This window comes from Hirundo rustica, chromosome 1 (assembly GCF_015227805.2).
Source record: "Hirundo rustica isolate bHirRus1 chromosome 1, bHirRus1.pri.v3, whole genome shotgun sequence".
Classification (NCBI taxonomy): Eukaryota; Metazoa; Chordata; class Aves; order Passeriformes; family Hirundinidae; genus Hirundo; species Hirundo rustica.
This window is the reverse complement of record NC_053450.1, coordinates 146,771,968-146,777,072: the sequence shown is the minus strand read 5'-3', so window position 1 is coordinate 146,777,072 and position 5,105 is coordinate 146,771,968.

The window sequence follows — 5,105 nt, the reverse complement described above, 5'->3', positions numbered from 1 at the left end:
GATTGCTCTGGCTTCTCCCTAAGAATCCTATAATCAATTGTATCAGCTACATAGCTGATTATATTAATTTCATTTAATAACATTTGTTCTTTTCACATCCTGTCTTTTTTAGGCCTGTTGCATTATTAGAATTTTAATTAATACTTTATCTTTGCAACATTCCTTTATACCCACTCTTAGCCATATGTTTGCTTCTCCTTTTTGCTCTTTCAAATGCCATAGCTTTCACTGCAAAGTGGTGTCATCCAATGTTTACATTGCATCATCATCAGTTTGCCATGAAGATTTTTTTCCAGTAAGTACCAGCACTGCTTTCCAGAGTAACTTCCCAAAAGATCTTGTTTGCACATCATTTTTGACAATGAGAAAAATTGGGAAAATTTGTTTTATGTGTTAAAAAAAGAAAGCCTAAGTTTTCCAGACTTCTTTGGATTTCACACAAGAAAACCTGGTTTGGAAACAATTTTAATTGTTACTTCATGACCATTTTCAGTAATAGTTTATTTCCCTGAAAGACAATGTGTGGTATTACACCTTATTTTACCCAACAGCATTATTGCAGTCTAATAGTTCTCTCTAGATTTTTGAGCTATTGAAGAGAAATCTTTATTGAATAGAAATCTGAGAACTTTTGCTGAGGATCTTTATCTTTAAAAAACTGAATTCTTAATAAAAATATAATTTACATGCAATTTTATCCTAGTAGGTTCTCATGATGGAATACTCTACTTCTGTGTTTAATTTTATGCAGCTATCTCAACCTGCTCCAGATTATCTAGTGCAGACCACAAATGTTTCTTTCCTGCTTCAAATTATCTAATATATAGCACAAAGAAGAGTCAAAAGACTCTAGCATACCTGAGTTTCTCTTGTTTGGAGAAAAAATATGTATCTTATCCCTGCTATCACCCAGGCTGGCTTCAGTTTCACTGAATGCATAAATTGTATTCTCGTGACAAGATCCTCAAATATTTATTGTTCCTGAAGACAGAAATAATTTCCACTAAAATGTGTTTCTTAACAAGTTTTCGCAATAATTATAGTCTTCTTTTTTTCCCCCTCATTGGATTCTTACAAGTTCAAAACTAAAGACGTAAACTTTACTGCAGAGATCCACATTTTTGCCGTTTCTGTTTATGAATCTGGAGGACTAATGTCTGAAAGAAATTTGACACTTTGCAGGAGGTCATTTATGCTTGTCTGCTGAGAGAAATATTTAATTTTTTTTTTCTCATCTTCTAATGACCTCAGCAAAAAGTGGTTAAAAAAAAAAAAAGGGGGGGGGGGGGGGACACCCTAAAAAGCCTAAATTCTAACAAGTTCTTTTCTTCATTAAAAAAAAAAAAAAATCTTAATAATAGAAGAGTCATGATTTTTAAGCCTGGTGGAAAGTTGCCATGTTGTCCCGTTGTCCCTATGAGGGGTAATATTTCCAGTAACTTTTTGGTATAGTACTGTGATGTGTCATTCCACAGAGGTGAAGAAAAATGCAATATTGCTTCACAGGTTTAGAGAAACATTGGAAGATAAAAACATATAAACAAAAGTTTATTACTACAGAATATAAAAAGCTGTGCTATTATATCTTCCTGTTTTTCAGATAACAGTGCAGGTGGAGAAGAAGGTATATGTACCAAGGCAGACTAGAGAAAACCTGTAGGTGCTAAAACTGTAATAAAATTCTCAGGGCTACCAAACCCCTTGTTTACAATACTTTTCTTGGAAAGAAAATCTAGGGCATCCTTTTATGCTGACTTTACACAAAATATATGTGTCATTTTATTGCCTGTATTCACTGAGTGTAACATACATTTCATAAAAGCAGTCAAACCACTGGTGTATTCATTTTCTCCACTACATTGGTGACACATTGTAGTTTATTTCAATACATGGTGGATGCATTTAAGCATGCACAAATTTTAGCATCGTTATTCCAAATGTGCTGTTCTATCTTGTATTCTCATGCAGCAGTTAAAACTTCAGTTTGAGCCCTAGGTTTAAGGTTTGAAAAATTCTTTCCAAACCCTCTAGTGGCCCTTTCCCACATCTGTATTTTTTCTCTCATCATAGAGATGACTAGTACACTATCATATGGCTAAGAAAAAAGCTATTAGCAGCCAAAACTGATTTTTTTTTTCAGTAAATATAAATGCATGTTCTAAAGGGTAGACAAGAGAAAGAGAACTTGAAAAAAATCCTGCTTTTTCTATCCAGGTTTTGGTATCACTGCCACATTTGCTTATTTAGTTATTTGTGTTTGCTATATTGATGTTAAAAATAAATCCAGTCAAAAGGTTGTTTTGTCCTTCAGTATCTATACATAGGACAGCATTTCTGTAGAGATCCCTTCCTAAAGCAGATGCCTAGTTCCATGTGTTTGTAACAGTGTCACCACTCTAAAGGGCTCTTTGAGTTAATCCAAGATCACTTTTATGCCTACTTTTGTTTGTTCGGGGAAGAAAATAATAGAATTATAGGAAAGTTTGGTTGGAAGGGACCTTTAAGATCATCCAGTTCCAACTCTCTCGCCTTGGGCACAAATATCTTCCACTAGTCCAGGTTGCTCAGCGCTCCATCCAACCTGGCCTTGAACACTGCCAGGGATGGGGCATCCACAACTTCTGGCAATCTGTTCCAGTGACTCATCACCCTCACAGTAAAGTATTTTTTCTCAATATCTAATCTAAAACAACTTTATTTTAGTTTGCATGCATCCCCCTTGTCCTGTCACCACATGACCTTGTAAAAAGTCTCTCTCCATCTTTCTTGCAGGCTGCCCTCAGGTACTGGAAGGCCACAATAAGGTCACCCCAAAGCCTTCTCCAGGCTGAACAATTCCAGTTCTCTCAGCCTTTCCTTGTAGGAGAGGTGCTCCATCCCTCTGATCATCTTGGTGGCTTCCTTTGGGCTCACTACAAGAGGTCCATGACTTTTTTTCTTCTGGGCACCCCAGAGTTGGGTGCAATATTCTGGTTGGGGTCTCACTTGAGTGGAGCTGAGGGACAGAATCCCCTCCCCCCACCACTGCCCGCAGTGCTTTGGATGCAGCCCAGGACACATTTGGATTTCGGGGCTGTGAGTGCCATGGCTGGCTCATGTCCGGCCTCCCACCCACCTGCACCCCCAAGTCCTTCTGAGCAGGGCTGCTCTCAATCTGCTCATCCCACAGCCTGTGTTGATATCGGGGGTTTCCCCAAACCAGGTACTTACAGATTATTATTGTTCTGCCAAAACCGGATAAATAATCCATTAAAGGCTTATAAATATTTTAGTATCCATAGATGTTTATATTTAGTGGATGTAATTTAGCCCTTAAAAGTCATACTTGTGTTTAATGGTGTGTTTAGGCTTTGGTTGTTGTTGTTGTTGTTGGAGTTTTGTTTGTGTGTTTTGGTTTTCTCCAAGAAATTATCAAGATGGGTTGTTTTTTTGGGTTTTTTTTTGCTCATAATTGCATGCTTCGTTTACTTTTCTGCTACATGCAAAACGAAAATATTTCAGAGCTTGGACAAGTGAAAACTTCTACAGCTTTCTTAATTTATCCTGGAAATATGAATACGAGGCAAGGTATCACAGGTTTGTATGAACTTGTCAACTGACTATTTAAGGCCAAGTATAAGGGGTTAAATTTTATCTCTTTGAATTCAGCCACAAACTCCCATTGAACTATGGCAAGAATGTTTCTCAAATGCAAAAATACCTCTTCCTTTGCTTTTCTCCCCCCACTCAGTAGTCAGTTTTCTACAACCAACAATATTAACAGTAGCAGCTACTTTTTGTTTGTTTGTTTGGGGGTTTTTTTGGGTTTTTTTGTTGTTTTTTTTTTAGCACTCTGAAAATTTGGAACAAAGTTAAAAGAACCCAGAGGAATTTTGACTTGGTCTTTTAAATTGCACGTGTTAATGGGTTGTAAACATTTGCTGTGAAATGGCACACACCTTCCCTGCAGGCAACCACCGAGCTCATTCCAGGTGATGTGTGTTTGCTGACCTGCCACTTGCACTTTGTTGCAGAAATCAGCTCTGGTACTTGTCACTGGGGGAAGATTATTAGCATTTTAATTTATTTATACAAGTGTTGTTCATACCTGCCTCTACCCAGTGTCTGGATAAGTGGCAGATTAAGGATAGCACCCTTTTACAGGGTTTTTTTTGCCCTGCAGTAATTGTGCACTTTATTAAAAATGAGTCAGCCACGACGAGGGCTGGTTTCATGATACACTTCACCTACAATAGGTCAGTGCTGCCGAGAACAACAGCGCTTTAGGGCTTTGAGGATGCCCCGTTCCCAGCTCATGGGTCCGAGCCCTGACGGGGGCAAACCCAGCTGGGCACCAGCTCAGAATCACAAAATGGGTCAGGCTGGAAGGGAGCACAGTGTGTCATCTGGCCTTTCCATCACAGTTCATTAACTCACCTGTTTTCAGCAAAGAGGTGATTGATGTACTCCAGTTATTGAAATTAGAATATGGCCGGTGGGTCATCTGGTCCAACCTCCCTGCTCAAGCAGTGTCATCCCAGAGCACCCGGCACAGGATTGTGTCCAGATTGTCCTGGAGTATCACCAGAGGGAGACTCCACAACCTCTCTGGGAAATTATTCCAGTGCATGGTGACCTGCACAGTAAAGAAGTTCTTCCTCATGTTCATTTGGAAATTTCTCTGCCCATTGCCTCTTGTCCTATTGCTCAGCATCACCGAGCAGAGCCTGGTCCGTGCTCTTGGCACCCTCCCACAGGTAACTATACACTTTAACGAGTGTCATTTGTCTCTTCTTGAGGCCGAACAGAGCCAGCTCCCTCAGCCTTCTCTCAAAGGACAGATGCTCCTTCAACTCCTTCACTGCGGTCCGCTGGACCCGCCCCAGGGGCTCTACGTCCCTCTTGTACTGAGGAGCCCTGAGCTGCACACAGACCCCAGATGTCCCTGGGCAGGGCTGACGAGAGCAGCCGGATCACCTCCGTGGCCGCGCTCTCCCTGCTGCGCTGCCCCGTCCTCGGCCGCGCGGATTGGCGGCCGGTGAGCCCTTCCCGGCCGTGCCGCCCCGCAGGCGGCGCCGCCGCATCCATCGCTCGGCGAGCGGCTGCCGGCCCTGGTTGCCGGCCCT